Below are 25316 nucleotides of genomic sequence, written 5' to 3' on the forward strand. Positions count from 1 at the left end.
GTTTCTCTAGAGCTCAGAAATATATCCAGACAGGTCCTCTAAAATGGTGAATAATAGATTCCTGGAAAAGGTTTTTCTCTCTTATTTGTGTGTCCCTAAGAGTGTAAGATGTATTGTTGTGTGCTTCTCAATAACTCACCCATGACTTGGGTAGGGGCTCACAAGAACAAAAACATTAGCTGAAGGCTGATTTAGATAAGGCTATAAAGGTAACTTCTAGCTTGTTTTAAGGGCCAAGTGTGAAGAACATGGTTATCTCCTGTATATAAATGTGATATATCATTGACTTTTTAAAATGTTGTTGAGTGTATATCATCAGCTAGGGGAAAGATTATTTTATTTGCTTTTCTCCCTGGGAATTAAGACACATCTTTGTCATCCATACCTGGTTCTACTATACTGTGTATCAGAACTGGACAACCTAACCTGAGAACATTCCAAAAAGTCTTTGATCCCTTCAAATAGTTACTAACACAGTGATGATCCATCTACTAACTGACTCAGCCACAAAAGGAGAAAGCGCATGATTTCATTTGCAGAATGTGAGCAACTGTAAGTAAATTTGATTGGTTTTTAAAATTTTTTAAAGGAATATAAGTTTCCTCCGGACAACAAATAAAAGTTTTAACTTAATTGTCAACATTCATTTTAATTAATGCACTTGGGGGTAAACTGCAGAATTGTATTGTTTCTCATTTTAAAAGTTACTTATAAATAGCTTAGAGATGAATCAAATTTTAGGTCCATTAGTTTAATTTAAATTATTTATGTCAATAAATTTGCACTAGAAATCAGCTTCTTTACCCATTCTAAGATTATTCATATTAATGTTAATGATAATACTTATGAATGCTAAACAGTTGATGTAGCCATTCTTTTGCCACCCATTTCTACTTTTCCTGAAAATATAAAAGTTTTACTGGACATCTGCTTGAAATATCTGACAGAAAAGATTCTCATAGTTTTAATGCAATTATTTTTTTCATTACTTCATGTTTCTATCTTGTGCTCTCATGTTTAAATTATCTGTAGCCATCCTTAACCAGATTTTATTTGAATGGCTCTTTATTAGAAATACCTCATAATGCTCTGTGACAACAGAGCAAAAATCAAACTGTTTAACCAAGTCATGCTTAGTAGAGATGGAATGTGGACAGAAAAGGCTTTGCTGAACAGTTATTGATCCAACTGTAAAAGCTTTGGCTGCACAGTCTCAGGTATTCTCCATTAGATTGTGATTGCCATCTTATTTACAATTATTATTTGATATTTGAGCACCTGTGTTTGTTTATTGTAACAATGTAAGAATATAAAAAGCAACTGCAATGAAAGCCCCATTGGTTTTCCTTACTTTTAACCAGTTTGGTAAATTACAGAAATAATATTTTATTACCATGGATATAAGGAAGTTGAATAGATTTCAGTTGGTGCTATATGAGTCTTCCTGTCTAACAAGCTTCTAATTGTATAGGTCTCCAATGTACACAAATGAAAAACTAATGTCATAATATAAAACTATGTTTATTATTTCTGTTCTCAACTTCATCATATAACCATGACATCTAAAATTCCAGTTTAATTAGTGACAGAAAAGGTAAAAAGCTAAAAATTTGTGTTAAATTGGGTAAAACAACATCTTGGATTGCAGAGCATCATATGGATAAAACAGGATGGTAAAAGGTTGTCAGGGATTGGAAGAGTTCATGCCTTAATCATACAAAATTTTGTCCATTATAGCAAAAACTGCATAAAGAGGTCACAACCACAAAAGCTTCCTTGGAACTTTGGGCTGTGAGTTAAGCCAGCTAAATAAAATTAAGTGGACACTGTTGTTCAATTATATATCAAGTTCAGGATGAAACAAACAAGGCTGAAGGAAAGGAACGCATCCACAAGACAGCAAATGCAGCAGAGATTCTTCCTTGTCTGGGTTCGGGGTGAGAGAGACCACAGCCCACAGTGGCCAGGTTTGCAGAGATGCCCCCAAAATGAGGGGGGAGGAGGAGGTTTCAGGTGTGTGGCATAAAAGGCAGTAAACACCCATCCTCCCTTACACAAACCAGCCCAGCTGTGAAACCCCTAACCCCACAGGCCACATCCATGAGACATGATGTGGGAGGAAGCTGAAGATGTGCCATAATCCATCAAAGACCCCAAAGCACTCCCCACAGGCCTTGCAGCAGAGCACTGCACATGATGCAAAATGATGCAACAGATCCAGAGTCTGCTGCAAAAGACTGTGTCAAACTGCCCCTGCCAGAGAGGTATCTGGGCAATCCCACCTGGCCTGAGTGTGTATTATTCCATGTTATGCTTTTTGGGGAACCCTCACCACCAAGACCAGCTGGAGAGGTTCATTGGGACATTGGTGTGATCCATGGAATGGTGATATTTTTATTCTCTCTCTGTCACTATTTTTCTGTCCCCTCATCTGTTTTCTATTTCTTTCTTCTCTCTCATATATTTACTATCAAATAAAACCTATACCATAGACATTGGTGTATGGTCTTGTTTGCATCTGAATTCGAGCAGAAGCCTTTCTAGTAACTTTAAAACTGGATCATATCAAAGCTGAAGGTTCTAAAGAGAAAATTATAATATAGCTGAAAAAAGGCAGTAGCTGTGATTAGAACACAAGCTTAGAGGACCAGTTGGGAATCCTGTTACCCTTCTGCGCATGATCTTCTTGGCGTAAAAAAGGTTTAAAGAGACAAACTGATTTTATTGTACTTTTGATAAATGTAAACAAGTTCTGAAAATTATTATGATGTGGAAGACTTGTTCCCTTTCCAGCCCTAGGTAGCTCCCTGAAATTTTATAAAATTTGTATAAAATCCTCTTACAGTTATTTCATTAACTACAAACAAATTGGTTTTTTTTAAGAAATTGAGTCTTAAATTCTCATTTAACTTTTTTAAAATATGAATTATGTCATAAATGATTTAATATCCTATTCCTTATGACATCCATTTAAGTCAAATAAAACTGTATATATTCCTAAAGTCTACAGTCGTATGACATGTGATTGAAGTGACACAATGAAAATTATATAAACTTATAATTTGTTAGTAAAACATATCCTTTCTGATTCTACAGCATATACCTTCCTGGTATGGGTACATTGTCAAAGAGACCTGTATCGTGGCTGAGGGGTTGGTGGGATGCAGAAATCCCGCAACTCTCCCTAGCTGTGTTTGTGATTTCTGCTCTGAGGCTTTATAAAGGCTGTTGTGAGTGAAAATCAGCTCTTCAGAGTGACACAGAGGGAAGAGAGGTGGGACTTTGTATCTGATCTCTTGGAGGCTTTTAATCCATCTCTTTGCCCCAAGAAATCTGTAAATGAATGTCAACAGAGAAGTTGACTTTTTATGCCCTGTAGGTCAGAGTGGTTCCAAGGAGATAACCAATGAGAAACATAACATGAAACGGGGTAGGGACAGGTGGCCTCTAAAATCTCTCTTCCCTCTACTGAGTGATGGGTGTACCATGGGCTGGCTCACTGTCCCTCACATATCTGGTTCATTTTCATTTGGTCTTTTTACAAAATAGTAAACTAACTAACTTCTCTGATTTCTTAACCTTTTCTAGAACATTACCTTCTTGTTGCCACAGAGCTCCAATGGGAGAGGAAAAATGCATAAGTGGACTTGTAATTCTGTGGGAGTTTTGTCGCATATTTGTGTCAAACCTTTGTGTTTTGCTATGTTTTTAAAGGCAGGTATGGCTGTAGATTTCTGGGCTTTATTCCTGCTGGAAGAGGAGGAAAGCTTAAGATGTTTTCAGTTATCCTTTTGAAGTAGAGTTACCTTGTCTGGACAGCTTCTCTTTCCAAAAGTAAATGGCAAATCCTTTATGACTGCATTCAAGTTGAGTTTAATTCACCAGGTCCAAAGGTACTTCCAAATTTGTGTATCACAAAGAACACAACAGCACCACTCTACAAACTGACAGCTGTGGAATATGTGTAACAACAAGAGAAAGTGACTTAAAATTCTTCAGTTTGTTATGAAGCAGAAAGTGATAAAATAACAGATTTTTGTGTGGTTTGTTTGTCGCTTTGTTTTTTTATTTGTTTGAAATATACAATTTAAATAGTATTGTCATTTCAACATATAATAATCATTCTACTTCATTTGAAAATAGAAATTTGACAGATGTTATGACTAATTAGGCAGACATGGGAATTAATAATATCTTGATAGTAGGGGCTTTTAACAGACAGTGGCATTCCTTACTATCCCAGTTTGCTCCATTACTTTTCTTAAACTTATTCTTCCATGAGGGAAAGAGTGTGGAATGTTGTATTTATAAATCAATCATATTGATGCCATGATCACTTAGTACACGTGGATGTGAGAATACTTAATATTGTAATTGAAGTATAGAAAAATTCCAGGTGATTATTTTGCATAGAAGCAATAAACAAGTTTAAAAATACATCTGTTGTCAGCCTGATGGGTTCAATATAAGGACAGACGTTCTGTCCAAGCAACAGAGATCTCCAGGAAGACAAATGTAACACAGATTTTTGCATTTCCTAATATGCATACAGTCAGGCTCCCGCACTAGAATAATTTAATAATATATTTCTAATCCTTGTTTTCTTCTTCTGAGAAAATACAGTAAGCTGACAATAAAATTTGAGATAAAATATATTTTTATGATGTGGATGTCCATTAAGTTAAGAATCAAGATGTTGAACTGCAACATTTCAATTGCTATTTAATGCCCTAAAGGGAAATTGGATGGTTTATTGACTTAAGAATTGTGTTCAGCTCTTTCCTTTTCCTTGCTCTGCAAGGTAACCATCATTACTGATAAAATGGGGGGGCATGATAGTCTCATTTCTGTAGATCATATATGTATCTATGGATCTATCTATATATAAATATATATAGAGAGAGACTTGCTGTATATAATAATGATGTTTCACTGTGGTTTGAATCATGTCTGGGAAAAAATGGTAAATTTGTTTATAATAATTCTTGATTACCTCACGCCAACTTAATGAGAAGGATGCAAAAGGACCTAACACGTTTTACAGACAGGTGGCTGCTTCGAAATCTCTTCTATATTTTAATATTCTCAGGCTGAGGATTGGAACCTGGAGCAACCTGGAACTCAGATTTCCATTTAAGCAGATTTGCCTGTTCCATTGCCTGTGCCTATCAAATGGTGATCTCTCAACAATTTTATAAAATAAGATATATCTCTGCTAGTGTCCTCTGACAACACAAGCCATTAGTCATTTGTTCCACAGTCCTAAGTGAGGGGCAGCTTTGTCGTATGTTAGATACTTTTATCCTTCTTACCTTTTGCTATTCTCACCTGCATTCTAAGCATAAATATTTATATTTGTTCTTCCCAGTGAGATCTGATGTGGTGGGTTAATATGAATGACTCTGAGCTGACATCACAAAACAGTTTTTTAAAATCTCAGACCTTTTCTGGGCCCTATTTGCATTTGGAATGCAAGTTTTGAGTCCAGAGATAACATTTGTCAACTTTGCAGTTTAGAGCTGGTAATTCAAATTCCAGAGAGCACTTCCAATGTGACCTTCTCACCCTCCCTACTCTCTCCTTTTCCTTCCCCTCTGTCCTCTCCTAAGTTATTTGAAGCAGCACTTGCTGAACAACTCTCTGTTTTTCCAGGTGATGGTAACAGCACTGCCAGCTCTGCACAGCCAGTCCCAGCTCTGGCTGTAAATACTTTCTGAACAAGTCAGTAATTAATGTTGCACTGATGACTGGTGGCATCTGTATGAGTTTATTATCATCTGTACTGAAACACAATGTACAATGAAAGCATGGGGGGACTCTAAAGAAAGAGGCTAATAAATTGACATGAATTAACATTAAATTTAATTTGCCACATGCCAACCAAACTGTGCAGATCTAAATCCTTTAAAAAATATAGATTTCTCTGTTGCAGCTGCTTCCAAGGCCTGGCTGCTACACTTCAAGACTTTGTTCTATTTCTCAATTATAACTGTTTCCCCACATGCTGACTGATATATAGGATATATATGAAGTATTGTTTTCTCAATTAGAGAAACAATGTATTTCATTTTATTTCTTAAGAATATTGAAACCATTAATTTAACCATGCTTTTAATATAATTCACAGAATAAATATGATCTATTAGTGCCATTTTCTCTCTTGCCAAAATATGAAAGGGTGCTGGAAAACTAACTCTAATGAAATTATACTTTTCTTTGTAGTATTTAGGCTAAAAATATGATCACATCAAACTTGATAATAAAATGTAATTAAAAAGGACATTACCACCTAGTTACCTAATAAAGAACGATAAGCTGACTCCTTCTTAAGGGTTTCTGTAGTGGCTTCTGGCATCCCCCAAAACACCAAACACAGGAATAAATAATGTTAATATTTATGTCACTGTTCTAACAACCATGGTGTCAAAAAGAGCTCAAATTCCCAATAAGCATAAAACACAAAGAAATAGAAAGAAGACAAAGAAAGACAGAAGGCGTCCTGGTTTGGGATAAATCTGGAAAGGTACTTCCAAAGGGATGATTCCCTAAAGGGCAAAATTCAGCTGCCCTTCCCCCCACCTGTTCAGGAGATAAGCCTCCTTCGAGAAAAGTAGAAAAAACCTGTTTATTTACAAGCAAAGTACTCACAAACATGAAAAAAATTAGTAATATTAAAGAATAGAACCTCTCGCTCTTCTGAAGAGATGGAAAAGTCCTTCAAAAAGTCCCTCTGTAGCTCAGAGAAATTCCTCTGTGGGCATTTTTCGGGTCACTGTCTCTCAGTCCCTCCATTGCTGGAATGCAGTTTCCCGGGCCCTTGTGGGAACCCGGGTTGATGGGACCATGACCTCTGGGTGTTCTTCTGGGTTTGCAGTCCAAATCAGGGCTGAACAGTTCCAAGTAAAAGAAAAGCCACAGTCCGGGGAACTTCTGTGCCTCAGCTAGCTAAAGAAAACTAACTAAAAGCAAAGGAGAGCTCTCCTATTGTCCGTGCTGCAGACAGCACAGCCCAGGAGCTGGAGGAGAAGTGCAGTTTCTGAACATAAACTGAGAGCTTTTTCTTTCCTCTCTTCACCCCTGGAACCAGCCTTAAAGGTGAAGAACTTAATATCCAGCATAAACAGAACAGACAATTGGGGATACAAGCATCATAAAGTCACCCGAGGGCAGCAGAAGCAAAACTTTCCATCAGAGAAGTTTGTCACGATTTCATAGCTCAAAAGCATACATTTGTCCAGTTTTAAAGGGAAGTGAATGTAAAATCAAAGTCCAAATACAGATTTCATTATAGTCCATGCTTCTACTACAGTTTTGAATGTACCAGATGTCACAGAAAAAAAAAATAAAAAAAAAAATTACATTTTCCTGGGAACTTGCAGGTTTTTTGACTAGATTTTTTTCAGAAAAACTGAATGAAATAAAATTTCCTAAATCAAAGTATACAAAATTACATTGAATTGATTTATTATCTGAAAAGTGTTTGGTTAACTGAATCTAGTGAAAAGCTGAAAACTGAAAGATTCTTACAGGTACAGAAAATTCTATTGATTTTAAACTTTAGCTTAAAATTTTGGTAATTGCTGCAGGCCATCCATGGGGCAGCCAGAGGTGGTTCCCTGCAAGGACAGAGGAGCCATGTGCTTACTGTAACTGAGGTGTCTGTTCCTTGGTAGCTACTGGTTTCTCTGAAGCTACAGCTGCTGAAGGGCATCTGGGTCCCTATACCTCAAATTAAAATCTTTCTGGATGTATTGTGTCCCAGAACATCAGTTTGATTTTACAATATGTACTTTAGAGGAGATACTGTATCTAAGCAATTTTTCAGTGCCTATATTTGCTGCGACTCCTACTGTAGGGGCTGCTTTAGTAGGTCAGAAAGAAAAAAAAACATAACAAAGCACCATTGATAATATTTTCAATATAAACTAGTAATTTATCATAAAAGCATACTGCTAGTATGTAATTCTGTAACCAGTATAGTTTTCAGTGAAAAAGTTTAATTGAAAAGTTGCTAATTTCATAACAACAAACTCCTGGAAGAAAGGTGGCTAATCCAAGTCTGTAAAAATTAATGCAAATGAAAACATATTATTTCTGTTAATTCTTCTGTCTTTCAAAACTTGCCAAGGTTTATGAGTAACAAGGAAATGGCAGGATGGCGAGTACTTATATATCACAAAAGGAAGAAAGAGGTTTGAAAAAAGTTAGAGCTACACAATGTTTTCCTCAGACATATGCATGTCATCACAGATTGCATTGGAAAAGTGCTGTCAAGCCAGCAGTAGTTAATGAGTACATTGAAATTAGATTTTCAGTTAGAGAAATATGACTAAAAGAGTAGAAAATGCAATTGGTCACCCTCTTTTGTTTCTAAGGATCCATTATTTTACATAAGGGTTTTCTAGTTTACTTATACCCTGTCCTTCCTTTTCTCCTAATTTTTGTCCTTTATTTTAAAAACTGCGAATGAAAGAGAAGACTTGTTTGAAATAAGATTAGATTAATACCTTCAACAAAGTATGTTTAATGTGACTATGAGAAAACATCTCCTCTAGTAATAAGAAAGTTTCAATACTGAGAAGCCAGAGCATCTGTGAAATAGTATATTTTTTTTTCTGAATGAAATACAACAAGCTGCATATTACATTTTTAATTATAAGGAGAAATTTAAATATATTGTCAACTTTAAACAGGTGTCTTTGACAGAAAAAAATCACTTGTACCCTGTATTAGAAGATATCAAGGATTTCACAGCAAAATAAAATGCTCTGAAAATAATTGCTATGCTTTATTTTCACATCCCTAAATGTACTTTAGTTCTCATATACAGCTACTTAATCAAATAGTTTGGCAGAAAAACTGTTTCCACCTTCCTTTTTGGTTGTGTTTGAAAAGAAGCAGGCCAGAGAGTAGAGAAAGGGGTTATGCCTAACTAACTAACACACTATAGGTGTCCATTCTTTGCAGTACAGATTCTGATGCCTCTGTTGAAAGGAGATTTAACGTTTCCTTCATAAGTGAGCATTTTTATTTCATACAGACTGCTTTAACTCATCAGAGAAACTATAATTCTTCATATGAATTACATAGGGTAACTGAAATATCCCAAAACAGGCAAATCAATGTTTCATGTTACCAGGTTGGCTCTAGAACAAAGCCTGACCCTACACGTGCAATTCTACAGTGTTTAGTTTAATCTGTTACAGACGAACAGTTCATGTTTAGATCTTCTGATCTTTAAGAAGGATTAAATGTTTCACCTTAACCTGTTTTGTTGTCATATCAAATAATTTGAGGTAACTGGAGAGAAAGATAATTGTACCTGAAGCTCTGCACACCAAAGTGGTTATTCTGAAGGGTTATCAAGTCTTTCAGTGAATACAAGACTCCCTTAGCTTTTTCTCTACAGTCTTCATCTACAAAACAGTGTCAATTGTCCAAGAAAAAACAGGAAGAGGATTTTGCTGCATCTCTGTGTTTCTGAACAGCTTGACTGGATGACTTTTTGAGTCAAACTGCACAACTCTTTGCTCTTCTTTATCTGCAGTGTCAAGAATAGCATGGAGCCGAACTGAACCTGTCATCCATTCCCTGACCTTCTGTTCCTCTTTCCTCCCTGAGATATGCCTAACAAGTAGGTAAAGAGGATCTGGTTTCAAAGGTGAGTATTATCTTGGTGCTTATCAAAACTGAGACTCTCATGTCACTTTTACCTGTGAAAACGCCTGAAAGTGTTACCTCTAAGAGAATTCAGATGTAGGTAAATGTCTAAATTCCTATTGAAGTCTTATTACTTGTATTTAAATTGTGTTTTTTTGGAGGTGGGTGTTTGGATGTAGGTCTGAAGTGGATTGATGTATACTCACCAGAGATGGAAACATGGGTTTTTAAGAAAAGTTGATAGCATGACTGCGTGGGATGAAGGTAAACTCGGTTTATAACTATAAGCTATGAACTTCAGCCGCAACAGAATTGCCAATCACATCTTGTCTTACTAGTATACAGTTGGGCAAAACTATAAAAGTTCAGGGGAAAAGTTGCTTTTGCCAAGTATTTTAAGTAGCATTTTTAAATGTGCAGTTACTCCTTAAGTAATAGTATAATACTACTATTTTCAACAACTTTAAGAAAATACGTCTTTAAGAAAAGATTTCTCCATCTCTCTCAATCATTCTTTAACATTTTGCTGTTACAGTTCTAAGATTTTAGGTTTTATTACGTTTCTATGAATGTTGATTAAAATGTGGTTTTGGAAAGTGTGATTTTAACAAAGTGATTTTCAAATTAAAAAAATCCAAAAATGAGGAAGAAAAAGCTGCAAATTTAAACATTCTATGTATTTTTTAGCACTAGAATGTCACAGTATTTGTCATCCATCTTAATTTTTTATGATGAATATAACTGGATCATTTTTTTCATCACAGTATATTTTAATTCCAGTATATTTTAAATCACTTTCCAAATGAAAAATAATTTACTACTGAACTATATTTCCTCTGGAGAAAAATGTCATCTGTTTGTCAGAAATCAAAGGCTCAAATGTATCCAGCTGTTACTGAATTACCTAAAGAAATTGTCTTTTATTTTCTGATGGTTACTGCATGAACAATCTGGCTAAAAGAGAACAGTAACTACAATTACTGGATGAGAGATTTGGATAGGAGTTACATAATCTCATTATCTGTAGGGGGACAGAGAACTCAGAGAGAATACAGGTGTAGGTTTGTTAATGAGTCAAGCAAGAGGAATACCTGAACTATCCTGAAAAAATTTCTGAAATGCATTAAGCGCAATTGTATTTTAATGAAAGCTCTGTTTTGGATAATGCATAATGCATAGAGGCATCAACAAAAATTAACTGGTGTTTCTAAAGACAGTACACAACTTTCTAACATCAAAAATTTATGCCATAGCATAAACGAGTGTAAACTTAGCATAGCCAGGAGAATAAAAATCATCAGCTGATAACAGCATTATAGCAAAAAAGGCTTTCTTGCTATAATATTACATTTCATCTATATCATCTATATCATCTATATCTACATATCTATATCAGCTATATCTATATCTCTATAATCTCTATATACCTCTATCTGTATACACTTACGTCTTTATCTGTGAAGTTGAGGTGCAGTTTCTACAGGAATTTTAAGCACAGTTGAAGAGAGGAAGCCAGAAAATTCTGAGTAGAAAGAAATAGTTCTTTAGCAGAAGACATGCAAGTAAAAGTGGATCAAATACCCATGGTTTTATTAAGTTGGTCATTTTGCTGTTATCCAGGACAAATAATGGTAAACATTCAGTTAAAATACTGGTTACAAACAATTAAGTGAAATTGTATAATTAGTTGCAGGAATATATTTCTTTAAATAGAAAGTGTATCACAATAAGATGAATTTATTAATTTTTTTTTAATTTCTGAATCTGGCTAAGGTAACTTGGGAAAACTATTATATTGCCACTTAAGCAGGTAAAAGGACGATGATTAAAAAATGCAACAAGATATAAGTACAACACTTTTTAAAAAGACTGAATTTGACTACTTAGAGATGGAGAAAATATTTTAACAAAAAGAATAAGTAATAGCAAATAAGTAGGGTGACAGGGGCAGCAGCAATCTGCATTAGAATTTGTTAGTCTCAACATTTTCATGATTGATGGGGAAATTAATATTAAAATACATGTGAATTGCATTACATTAAAATATTTGGTGATACCAAGTTGGTGAAATGGTAAGAATTATAATTCACAATCTTATATACCTGAGTTATTTGCCAGCCCTGACAGAGCCAATAGGTGAGTGAAGGCAGTGCAACTCTTACTGTCTGTGTGCCTTATCCTAGGCTCCAGGAGTGATACCTTGCATAAAGGTCTGAAGGCATCCTAAGGTATTTCATCAGTGTGGTAATGAGTGGATATGGCTTTTCTTCAGTATCTTTGCATTTCACTAATTACATTAGTTGTAATTACATGCTGTTAGTGGCATTACTAACAATGTTAATGAGTCAAATACACTGGACTTTCTCCTGCCAGATAAATTTTTAAAGGCTGTTAAAAAGTTGGAGTAGGTCTCAGGAAAGACCTATGCATTATTCAGTAGTATTGAGCAGTAGACCTATCTTAATGTGAGAGCTTTAGAGAACTCAGTCTAAAAAGATTTAGAGGCAATTTGATTATTCTGCACAAGTACTTTCTAGGAAAAAGGATAGTGGATTCTGAAGGACACATTAATATAATAAGAGCTAGAAACCAAAATCAAGAATGTTTGCTTTCCCTGATGTTTAGCTGCATAGACATTCCCCCCAAACACAGTCTCTTTTCAGGTGTAGGGTATTGATGACCTACCAAGCATGCTATGGAATAATCAGTGCAACCTATGTTATCTTTGAAGGAACTGGCTGTGTTTCTGGAGATGAAGTCTACCGAGGAAGGGTTCCCCTTACTTGGCAGAGATCAGGTCAACTGCTGTGGTCACGTTTTGGAAGCCTAGGCAGAAACTAAAAGATATTTTTACATTAATAAAGAAGCCATTTGAAAAATCACCTTAAAATTGCAGATATCTACTCTTTTGCTAAATAGCATTCTACTCTGTTCTATGGAAAAGCATTGAGCCATTTTACCTTCTTTCCCATCTATCAATTAAAATATAAAAGGCATTTGCTTTCTCTAAGGAATATTTGTATTTATTTATAATTTTTAATATCTTAAAAAAATCATGAAATTATTGCAAACTTTTAAAAGGATCTTTTGATCTCAACATTTTTTCTAGTTTCCTTCATCTGCAGTTTTTTATTTGATTTTTCCTTTGCACTGGTATATATCACAATGAAGTCTACTCAGCTCGTGGAGTTACACGCATGTATGGATAATAAAACCTTTTCTATTTATTTGACAAACTTGATAATTTTATAACACTGATTTAGAGAACTGGTGAAAAGAATTCTCATTGCATCTCACATTCTGGCAATGTTTATATTAAAGTGAGTTCTTATTGTTTTACTGGCTGGAGTTTGTTTTAGCTCAGCTTGGGAAAACTGAGTGTTAGACCTATAAATCCTACTGGAACTTAGTGGTAGTTGCTGCTTTGGTGGTTTCCCAAGATTCGGAAATTGTCTCACTGTAATAAAGCCTACTGAAATGCTCACCATGCTGAAAATGAAAACAATGCATATTTTAATAAGAAAGAATGAATGAAAAAATATTTTATGAACAAGTTATATACAAGAATCTGATGAATGGTATGCATTGCAATATGTACCTTTTAGTTATAAACTTTGATTTTCATTGTCTGAATTTTTATTAAGATCTTCATGAATTTTAAGAGCAGTTTGATAAATTACAACCAGAAAACCTTAATAGAACATTTAAAAACCAGAACAAGAGTATTTTTTGTATTATCCTTGTAAATGGAGTAATGAAGAAATGACACAATGTTTTGCTTAAATGCATTGCTAAATCTTGGAGTAACATAAGACCACGAAAACTTTATAAAGTTTATGTACTTTTTCTTCGACTCAAATAATAGTTTTTCTGCATACACCTTATGGGATTTCAGTGTGGGAAACAAAGCCTAAGGCTGTAATCCTTTTAATTTCCATGGTCATCATATTACTCCAAAAGCAGGAACATTTCGTTGAATGAAATGTTTACTTGAAAAATAAATAATCTGGAAAAAACATGACTTATCAAGACACACTGTTTATGTTTCTTGGCACATTTTTTTATGCACATGACACCAGAGTTCACAGTAAAGAGGAAGGTCAAGGCTCTGTTTAGGCAACAAAATAGCATTTAGTGTAATTTAAGTAAATGACATGGCCTTGCCTGGGAATTCTATTAGCTTTGACCAAACCTCAGACATTTAATTTTTCTCACCACCTTTAAATTAGAGCTTGCAAAAAGACTACTAGAACCAGCTTTATGCCCAAGTGGTACACACAGAGCTTGCCCTTAGTTTCATCCTATCTGTATAGAAGGCATTTCTTCACTGCTGAAAATCACAAAGGAAGAGCAAATTAAGAATGAGGTTTATACACTGCTAAATTAAATTTCTAAATTTAAAGCTTAGCAGTTAAGGTATTAACAACTTTTTTATTTTCTTCAGAGTGAGGAAAAATGTATTGTAAAGTCTTTTAAATTATTCAATATTAATCCAAGATGTTTGTTTTTTAAATAATTATTTTACTATGCGTATTATATTTTCTGTCATATTTCAACTTTTTAGGTAGAAAACAACTTTTTAAGTTGATGTGTATCCAATATAGAAAACAAAGCTTTTATAAAAGGGAATCAGTACAACATAAGGAAACTATAAGAGCTTATCAAATCACATGAATGTAAATCAGCAATTATAAGTACTACTAATAATGCTGTTAAAAAATACTAATAACAAAAAATGATCAACCCCAAAACCCCAGTTTTTGATTTAGTTATAAATTATTACCCATATATAGCAAAACAAAACAATATTTTCAGATGACTTTTTTTGTTTTTTTGATAAAGGGTTGTTGGATTGTTTTTTTTTTTTGAGGGGAGGAGGATGTGAAAAGGAGGGAGAGAGAAATGTTTGTACATATCTAATTAACTGATTTTTTTAAGTATATTTATTTTACATGGTAATATTTATGAATGCTTTATTTGCTTAATTTAAAGCTACCCAATGCATATTAAAGTAGCCTCAAGAGTAAAGACGGGAAAAATCTAATAGCAGTATTCCTGTATCTGGTGTACAAAAATAACCAGTTGCTTCTCTGTTCAGAGATGAAAACAAATTATTTAGGCAATTAATCTGGCACTCTGACATTGAGGATGATTTTTTTATCCTGATTCATTTTCTTTAGGCCAGGGAGAAACTTGTGTCTGATAAATTAAGTGTGTGTCCTCATGAGATGGTCCCTTCTGAGGCATTTCAATGTAAAATACCTGATGGGATTTGAAAAGAGAAAAACCAGAAGATGTTCATGAGGACAATAGTTGAAAACAGGTTTAAGAGAGAAAATTTCTATTTCCATTAAAGGATTAATGCCTGATTTAATTGATAACTGTTATTTTTCAGAATGTGAGATGAAACTCAAGCTATTTAGAAAGCATTCAGCCATGGACATGATGCTTAAACAAAGGGGTTTTTATCCTTTAGACTTGGGAATATTCCATCTTTACCCTCGCTTCCTTTACTGCTCATGGTTAACTTTTACCAAAGTAAAATACAAATCAGGGCATTCCTTAGTCTCCTCTTTTCCAGAAGCAGTTGATTCCTTGTTGCTTTATAGCCGTTAAGCATAGACACACACCTACCCCAGCAGTTTGTGTGTTATACTTTTATGATTCAGCAACCCTGAGAAAATACAAGTCATTAAAATTTTGCTAAAACAGCTTTCCTACCCAATGACTGTTTAGTGGTTTTGTTATTAAAAATGATTAAAATATAATGTGAATTTTGAATCCCTAGAAGGTTGCACTTAAAACACAATAAAGGCTCACTGTCTAATAATATTAAATTCAACTTAGCATGAATATTATCCAAATGCTGTTATAGTAGAATTCTGTAGGTAAGATCTACGTTATTGTTAATGCCAATCTGCTGACATTGCCTTATACAATATATTGTTATTAAGTATCTAATAATTTTACAGACTTTCATTACAGTCAGCAGGACTTAATTCTGTAAGGCATTAAGAAGATGTAGGAAACCAGAACATAAGCAGCTAACCTTACACAGCACCGTAGGATTTCTGCTTTGCTCTTGATGTGATGAATCACCTTTGGGTAGAAAAGAAAACCCCATAAAATCCTTTATTACTTATACCTATTAGAGAGGATATTTACTGTGCTGTGGTTTAGAACTTAGTTCTGAAAAAGTATGGATTTTAAGAAAGCCATGTTTATCTGTTCTTTCTCTGCCTGCTTCTTTCCTTTCCTCCATTTTTGCTTCATTCTCTACAGTATGTCAATCATTAACACCAATTTTTCTCTTTGAAGGTTTATATCACATATGAATCCTTACAAATGAACTATTAATGTGCAAGCACCAGGATCCTCCATTCCCTCACAGCAGGCACTTTGTCCCTGAAGCTTAGCCTTCTACCACTCTGATTCAGACCATTGGCAACCTCATGGCTCGGAAAAGTGATTTTTTCCATTTGAAGATATGGTATACACTACGTGGCTCATCTATCAATAGATTTCAGGTTATTAATTGCTCATAAATGTTCATGAATTTGTGTCACTCTGATGAACCTCTTAACTTGCGTACAAGATATTAATTATTCATTTGTAAGTAATTATGCTGATGATTTTTGCATTCTCTATAGCAGTTCATTATGTAAACTAACCATGTTAACAGTCCCTGTACTGATTTAGACCTGAGATACAGCTTTCCCTGACAGCAGATGAAGACTGCAAGATTAGATTACTTCTTTTAACAAAGTACAAATTATTGATAGATATTAGTTCTTGCCTTTATAATTGACAAAATAGAAATATTTGCTCAAAAACACAACAAAAAATCTAATCTTTTTTTTCATTTCTTAAAGAAACCCATAATCATCATCTTAGTCTTAAAAATGAAGGGTGAAGTATTAATTTTTTAAAAATTGATTTGTATCTTGAAGAAAAGTATTTAGTTAGATGATTGGAGGTCAGGGAAATTTGGCTGGGGTATTGTGGGTGTATTAGGGATGGGTACCCCTGATGAAATGTATCTTGGAGATCCCAAGGGAATATTTGGAGGAGCCAGTTGGAGAATGCCATTCTGAATAGCAACATCATGTTTTTCTAACCCCTTTTTGATATCTAGTTTTGAGAAGGTCAACACAAAATGAGCTTATGACAATATCCAGAGAGGTTAACAAAACAGGGTATTTAGATCCCCATTAAATAAATGAGCATCTAAAAAAAACTACATATTTTTGTGAGAGAACAAGGAGTTGTATTTCTTGGAGGTAAAGTGTCATGATAGAAGAACAATGCTCTACAATCATTGTTTAATTAGAAGGATTGGTTGAAAAATAAGTTTCAGAAGAGATATAGAGAAAAAGACCATATCCAAACATGAAAAAGCAGAACTATACTAGTTCTAGAACTATGCTAGTTACTAGTTCTAGGTAAATTCATGATTTACTGAGATGATAAAGCACTTGAGAACCAAAATTCATTGAGTTGTAAAAAGCATGCAAAGTATTTTCAAACACTATCGAAATCAAGGAGTTTTTTCCTTATTTTATTTTATTTTCAGGGGAGGATAGACAGAAACTTATTTTATTCGTACTTAAATTCTGCCACTTTTGATTTACATTTATCTTCCTAGCTTTCTGTTCATACTGTACTGTTGAGAACCGACATGGAAGGATAAATGGAAAAAACCCCAACAAACAAACTCTGAAAAGACCCTCCTGCTTGTCTTACGTCTGAATATCCTAGGAATCTCAACTCCTTTGCATGAGGCACTTCACTGCACTGGAGTCTGTGATGTCTGCTTGGTAGGGCTCTCAGGGACTCCAGAACAGTCTTTTAAGGACATTTCCTAAAATAGGGAAAGCAATCAACCATAACCTGTTCGCTTTTCCATTTCATTATGAAAAATTGTGTCAGACAGGTGTCCTTTTGCTTAATAAATGTATAAAAGAAATGTAAGAACAATTTCTTTGTCAATGGCATTATTTTCATGGTTCCTAGATAGAAGGGCTTTTTTGAAATTTGTTGTGTGGTCTTTATTGAAGGTCTGGTGCACTGCTACTCTGGCAAAGCTCCACTGCTCTACATAATCCTCTTTTAACTTGCAGTTAGAATCTTGAATTAGGTCTTGGGGGTAGCTTGAATTGTGCTTAAATTTTTCAGCTGATGTACAGAGCAATTCACTAGTTTAAATTATGTAACACTTCCACATTCTGCCTACTATCTCCATTTTCGCACTTTGTAAAAGAGTCATATTAACTTGGGAATATATTATTTTATAATAAAACTGCTTTTGAATATACTCCTTACCCATAGGAGTAATGAATATTTGTTAATAACAATGGTAGCATTGTCAATAATCTCTAGCTTAGTAATAGATTTAAAGAGTTGCTGGACTATATGAATAAATACATGTTCACAGAAACTACCAAGCTGGTGTAATACTTCCTGTACTCACTTTACTAAAGAAGTGGGAAGCTGCTTTTGAAATTTTTATATGTATTTGTCAATGAAGATCATGAATACCATTTCAGCATTTAAATATCATGTAGGTACTTTCCTAAAAGCAATCAATAGTGCATATTCATCAGAGATTTATTACCAGCCAACACAGCACACCTATCAAAGTTCTTTTCCTTTCAACTGAGGTGCACCTCTCTTATTAGTGACATGCATTAACCAACTTCATTTGGGATTTTGCATCACTTGAGTAACTGCAGGATAATGCTTAGTTTATATAATGAGCAACAGTGCAAGAAGCAAAATATTCAGCATAATTAATTAGAAATGAATAATTAATGTCTTCCATATACTTACAAGTTCATCCAGCTGTCATGTACTATAAATGCATGAGAATTTTAGAAATTTAGTATCCAAAGTGATGCAAATACATGGTTGTTGAATGTTATTTTTATACTTTTTGATCAAAATCCTACTGTCTACATCAGACTTCAAGCTCTAGGGAACTGTGGGGGCTTTGCCTATGACTAGTAAAATATTATTCATCAGGAACTCTAGTGATAGGACAAAGACTTATGGGTTCAAACAGAAACGGGAAATTTAGGTTAGATATACGGAATAAAGTCTTTACTGTGGGGGTGGTGGGGCATTGGCACAAGCTGTCTAGAGAAGTGGTGGATCCCTGATGGATCCCCATCCCTGGAAGCATTCAAGGCCAGCTTAGATGGGGCTTTGTGCAAACTGTTCTAGTTGAAGAGGTCCTTGCCATGAAATCATTCTATAATCCTAGTTTGAGTAACATCCATTTTGATAATCAGATATGCAAAGATAAAAGTAAATAAGGTATAACTTCTCTAAGAGAGTATAAAGATACTAGTTCTTTGTCTTTTTGCTAACTCAAATTCACATATATTTAGAATCAAGTGGATAATTTCCTGTGAAAAAACACAGAACTATCCTGGTTTTATTCATGTCTGAGAAGCCCTCTTGAACTGATAGAAGTAGAGAGTTTCCAGGGAAAGCTAAGACCCATACATTAATGAAATATGGATGGAAAAATATAACATTCGAACATAGATGATAAAATTGTCTCAGGTGAACAAAAACCCAACAATCACCCATTATTAGATATTTCAGCAAATCCTTAGAGAAGATAGATCTTATATGTAAGTCTACTTCAGGAAAAGTTTCAGTTTGAGCTCACACATTTCTTGACTCAGAAAACATCTTACCACAGGGAACAAATCAGAGGACAGGCTTCATTAGTTTCAGTTCTACAGTTTCATTAAACTACTTGTTTGCTTTTTGGTTTTTTTAATCTCAAATCCTTGGAGGTTTAATTCTACATAGTCTGATTTATTGGCCTATAATGGTAGTTTTGTTTTCAATTTATGAATGTTTTACCTTATTTTAATTGATATTTCTGGGCTTTTAAATTATTTCTGTGTGGATCTCATTCTCAAAGGGTTTAATTTGGATCTGTGTAAAAACTGATGAATGTACAGAGGAATGGGAAAGAATAAAAGCAAAGAGCTGAATACAAATCTCGCTACTCAAAACGGCTCCCCAAGGGGAGATTCTTTCAAGCAGATCAGTGTCTTTCTGTGTTGAAGTCAATGGATCTACACTGGTTTACACCTCCTAGGGATCTGGATACACACCATTAATACCTGATTCAAAGCCCATAGAAATAATGTGCTTTTTGTAATGTAACTTTATGGCTGAAATAATCAGCTGGTATTTATGAGCCTCCTTCTTAATGAGTTCTGACGTTTGTTAGGGAGCCTGTGATTGTACCCTGCCCAGGGTAAATCTCTGAGGAGCAGTTTCTTTCCAGAGATGATCTTGGAGTAGTGCACACCTTCGTGATTGCTGGATATAAATAGGCAACCCAGATGTTGCTGTTGAGGAGATGTTGACTACGTGGGGGGAGGGAGGGGGATATTCTATGAAACTGTTTACTGTTTGTTTGTTTGTTTTCTGAAACACACCTCAGGCAGTTTTTGGCTTCTAATACTAGGAGCTGCAGTTGTTAATTTTGAAGCCCCTGTGAGAGTAGTAGAGAAAAAAAATGCTTAGAAGGGTTTTGTAAAATACACCTCCCACTCATTTATTAGTAGCAATATGGCTACTAGGAAATTTAGTCTTCTAACTATTTAGGTACTTAGGACATTTGTGGGTTTTGGAACAGGTGGAGTCATATGCCTTGCATATTTGCATGAGGAGGGTACCCTGAATCTTGGCTGAAATAGCTTTCAGAGCAGAACTGTAGCATAAAAATGGGTGAGGGATGACTTAGTGCCTGCATGGTAGTGACCTCATTGGTTTTTATTGTCTTAAAATATGAACATTTCACAATTTTTCTTATTTCTTTTCTGCAGACCGTGCTTGAGAACCTCACGAGACCAGTAAGAATTTTATTATGACACTTCTGTATGTTCTATTTTTGAGTAGGTTTCATCTGTACTGTTTAAGCAGTGTAGTCTCTGTCCCAGTACAGTTAAGCCTGGGCAACAGTAAATAGTAAGCAGCATGCCAGACAGAGAGAGCTGGAAGAAACACAAATGGCTTTTCATCCAGCTTGGGGTTTTTTAATTTCAAAATTATCTGCTAATATGTTTCATTCACTAAATGGTTTATCATTGAGATGCCTTATTTACTTGAGATAGTTCAGATGAATTTATATCAAATACTTTTGGTGGGTTTTTTTGTAAAGTAGCAGATAACTTGATTAAATGATTTCTGACACTTTGGGATGCTTACCAAAGACAAGGAAAAAATAATGCACCTCCATGTATCTTAATATACTGGATGAAATGTTTTCATCTCAGTTTATCAAGATGTAATGGCTATCTGTTACTCCAATAAAAAAAGAAAATATAAAATTAAAATAATTTGATAGATCTCAAAAAACCCATCTCATTAACTGATGATGGAAAGGATTATTTAATCCTTATATTTTGATTATTTATCCTTTATTTATTGTCATTCTTTGTTTAACTTTGCAATATCAATGCTATCAGTCTGTTCAGACTCGTAAACACAGTTGACAAATAAAAAAATAGAACAATTAGAATTTTTTTCATGTTTTACTTGGGTAAAATACTTGCAGTTACTGCAGTGCAAATGACCTTGAAGTCTCTCACATTTCTGATGAAATTCTCATTTTTCCTATAAATTCAACATGACTAGATATGTTGAACACTACCACTCTTAAGGCTAACTAAGAGTGATAAAAAATAGAAAAAAAGTAACTTTTAAATACAGAGGAAATGTAAGTAATGTGGTTCTCAACATGTGCTTCAGACTATTTTCTGGGTGCCATTACTCTTCTTTTAAGCTTTTTTTTAGACTCCTGTGCATGCATGCTATTGCTCTTTCCTCAAGGTACATAATGCCTATATCATAAACCATGAGAATTTTTGAGTGATACATTTTATGTAAAACTTTTAAATAGCATGTTTATAAACTTTTAAAAGAGATTTTTGTCTCCTAATTATAAGCTGAAAATAACTTTTCTTAGCTCTTTCAATGCCTGGATGTTATAATTCTCATTAGAGGAGAAATTACTTTCATTCATCCTATAGAGGATGAATGATGAATTCTTCTACTTTTAGAAGAAATAAAAATTCCAAAAGCCCTGACACAGAGCATTTGCAATGACTTTAATTGCTGAGGTAATTAATGTTAGTAGTACTTGTTCCCACTTAAATCCAAATTAAAAGTGCTTGGTTCCAGGGAAGTTGAGACCAGTGACTTTGTGACAGCTGTAAGATGGTATTCCTAGTTGTTAGGGAGTTGAAAAGCGTGGTGGCAGCTGTGCCAAAATTTATGGTGAATTGGTTCATAGGAAGCTGGTATGCCCCAATTTCATGGCAAGATGCTGGCTGGATATGAACTGGGAAAAGCAAAGTGTACACTGACATGGAAGTTGTTAAGAAGGTAGACAAACCTTTCCAAAACATAAAATTATTTTCTCAGAGACAATTTTTTGAGTAAATTTTTATTGCCACATTTGAAAACTATTTGGATAAAACTCACAAATTTGTGTCTGAGTCAAGCTTAGGTGTCCAATGCCTAGGAGAGAATTTGAGGATCGTTTGCACATTTATTGTGCATTCCTTTGGTCGTATTCTGTCTGATATTGGTAAGAAGTTGCACTTGTGGGGATATGGAATGCTAGTACCAATTGTCAATAGAAAGTAAGACATCTTTTATGAATAGTATTCTAACATTCCTGCTACTTAGTACTTACTTACTACTACTACTACTTTGTACTACTTACAAAACCTGATCTTAACTCTGAGACTGAGAGGATCCATAGCATTGTACATTGATACTGAAATACTGAGAAGATAAGAACTATATCAAAGTGGTAAACTTCAATGGGCTGGACATCTTTTGAGATATCCTTTGGGATAAGCAGAGGGTTTCCTCTGGGGTTTTCTTTATGTGTTCCCAGTATGTTGGTTCTAAACCTCTAGTTTAGCTAGACTTCTTTTTTATCAAGGAATAAGTAAACTGTTGGAATGAACGCCAAGTGATCTTCAATGTGAGCAGTAAATCAGATGAATATTAAAATTATATTTACCTCTTGTTTTTTCATGGTCAATCTGCTGATTCACAGATTGAATCAGAGAGAGAGAACTTCTGAACACTACAGTTTGCTGTGATAACATTGCTTAGCTCTTTTTTACATCTCTGTCATACTTTGATAACAGAGGCATCCACAAATATAAATACATCTGTGCTGTTCATTGCTGCAATATTCCTTCTCATATAGAAAGTACAGAATGAAATCATTTTAGGTCACCCTAGTTCCAAAAGTTTACATACTGCTGAGTCAGAAGCCAGGAGCAGAAACTTCTTAAAATATGTTTTTTTAGAATTCAATGTGACTACTTTATGACCCTAAAAATGTCAGCACAAAGTATCTTAGCACTGGTGTTGTTTATTTGAAAATACAATCACCTTAATACTACATGTATTTACTCCCTGCAACTTTTAAATAAAACTACAGCTTTTAGAAAGAAACCAATGCCTTTTGAGATTTGGACAATATATGCGATATTTACTTTATATGTTTAATCTCTCCCTCACTTTCCTCTATCTCAAAGCAGTAAGTCATTGGATAGCTAAGTTATATTAAGAAAGCTAGTAAAGATTACTTTTATTTTTGTGGAAAATCACATCAGATACTTATAAAACTACTGAAAAAAAAAAAAAGTAAAAAAAAAGGATTCTTTACAGTGAGCAGAACAGTGAAAAAGATATATGCCTTGTAAATCTCACCACGGATATGAAAATAAACACCCAGAATAAAGGGATGAACTTACTAGAGAAACATAAATGATACAGACAATACTTTGCAGAGAGCAACAAAATCCCAAATCAGATAAATTTTGTATTAGAAGAAATATTAAAGCAACAAAGGGCAAGAGAACATTGAAAAACCATTTCTTACATTTAAAGTAGTTGAAGAGTTTCATAAACACTTTTTAGTGACTGACTTTCAAGTGTCCCAAGTTGAATAAAGGGCATATGCAAGAAGTTCCTCTTTTTAATGACTCTAGCATTCTCCATTTTATACCTGAAAAAATAAAAGACAAATTTTCTGTATTTTTTTTTCTAACATTGCCAGAGGTCACCTGTAACACTGCTGCTGAACATAGCCCCTTAATGGAATAATTTCTCAAAGGCATGTATCTTGTTTCATCAGAGGTGTAGTAAAGTCATGTTTTCCAAAAGATGTTTTTGATCATACATCAGATTTACATTACTTAGGCTTAGGAAGCCCAAGAACTCTGAAACTGATGTTTCTTTTCCTTTAAATTAAACAGGAGATTTTTCTCTTTCCACATTTTCCACCCAGAAAAGGTCTGAAAAGAAATATCTTCTGAAATTTTCCCTAATTCATTTCACTTTTGCTGTGAACAAGAGTGCCATAAACAAGAGCCAAGCTCTCGAGAGCAGTGCCTCAAACAAAGGAAGAATTAGGTATTTGTTTCTGCATAAACATGTGCATTACTTCAGTCATCTAACATACCAAACCTCATCAAATTAGCATGATTTCAGTCTCTGTAGATATTTCCTTACATGCAAGTAGGAAAAAAAAAAAAAAAATTGGGAAATCATGCAGTTCTGATTAACAGTCTGGGTTTGTTAGAAATTTCAGGCTGTCCTCTCTGCATAATTCTGATTACAGGGAACAGCAGTAAACAATGTGTCTCTCCTGGACAGAGGCAAGAATGGGGTAGGGGGAAGAGTGGAGTGTGATAGATTGGCATTTGAGAAAACAAAGAAAAACACCTAAGGAAGTTAAAACTGCTGGAGGCTGATGGGAGTTTTTCTCCTAGCCAACAGCTGGACATTTCTAAGAATTGACAGCAGTTTTAACCATTGAAAAGTGAGATCAACCTGTGAACACCACCTTAAGACCTAAGCCTGGGAATTTCTTGGTCTCTTTGTTTCCTGGCTGTGAAAGGTAACAGAGCTCCAGGCCTCCTGTTCCCTCCCCAGGCCATGCGGCCCGGGCAGGGGCTGGGCTGGGCCTGCCGAGGCTCCCGGCCGGGAGATGGGGCCTGTGGGGCTTCTCCCGGGCCCAGGCCAGGCCAGGCTGGTCCCTGGCTTGGCTGCAGTTTTTGCTGTGACTGAATTCACCAGAGACTGCCGAGTAAAGACAGAAAAAGCTCTGGACCTGTGGCAGGCTGAGACACCGACCACACTCTCCAGAGCAGGCATGAAGAATCTTCCATCGCAGACAACTCCAGCTGCTGCTCCCGCAGAGGTCACAAAACCATCTACAAAGCCTGGGCAAGATTTTAACCTTTCATTACCCAGATGAGACTTGCAGATTAATCCTTTTATCCAGAGCAAGGAAAAGAGAGTAATCAACATGTAAAGAGACTTTATAAACTATCAGAGACAGTAAAGAAAAGAATTAAGCTTCAGAAGAGGTAGAGAATAAGGAGATGCTTTATAAGCTGAAATATTTTTCTGTTAAAGCTATGGAGATGGACAATAATGTTCTGAAAAAACTCCTTTAATTCATGACAGAGTATATAGAGAGGAGTGGAGTGTTCAAAGTTTGGATTTTGAGCAAAAGGTAGAGTAATTATGATACAGTGAGGTGCTGGAACAGAAGGAGAGAAGTAATAGTTGAAGATTTGGGGCTGCTTGAGGGA

At 34.9% G+C, this 25316-nt stretch overlaps 2 long non-coding RNA genes across 5 annotated transcripts; one reads left to right on the plus strand and one right to left on the minus strand.

Annotated features, from left to right (window-relative positions):
- Positions 1-1144: 1144 nt before the first annotated feature.
- Positions 1145-11888, plus strand: LOC147653254 (uncharacterized). Its single transcript, XR_015287214.1, has 3 exons — positions 1145-1217; positions 9548-9661; positions 9822-11888. It is a non-coding gene; the product is annotated as an uncharacterized LOC147653254 (long non-coding RNA).
- Positions 6607-24936, minus strand: LOC147653255 (uncharacterized). Of its 4 annotated transcripts, none has more exons than XR_015287211.1 (6): positions 24830-24936; positions 23597-23722; positions 17404-17521; positions 15710-15759; positions 11108-11182; positions 6607-9627 (listed from the first exon to the last, which is right to left on the minus strand). It is a non-coding gene; the product is annotated as an uncharacterized LOC147653255 (long non-coding RNA). The 4 variants fall into 4 exon arrangements; XR_015287210.1 differs by lacking the exon at positions 24830-24936 and adding an exon at positions 24563-24701; XR_015287212.1 differs by lacking the exon at positions 17404-17521 and having other exon boundaries at positions 24563-24913.
- Between the last annotated feature and the right edge of the window lie 380 nt (positions 24937-25316).

Source organism: Cyanistes caeruleus, chromosome 5 (genome assembly GCF_971803275.1).
Source record: "Cyanistes caeruleus chromosome 5, bCyaCae1.hap1.1, whole genome shotgun sequence".
Taxonomy (NCBI): domain Eukaryota; kingdom Metazoa; phylum Chordata; class Aves; order Passeriformes; family Paridae; genus Cyanistes; species Cyanistes caeruleus.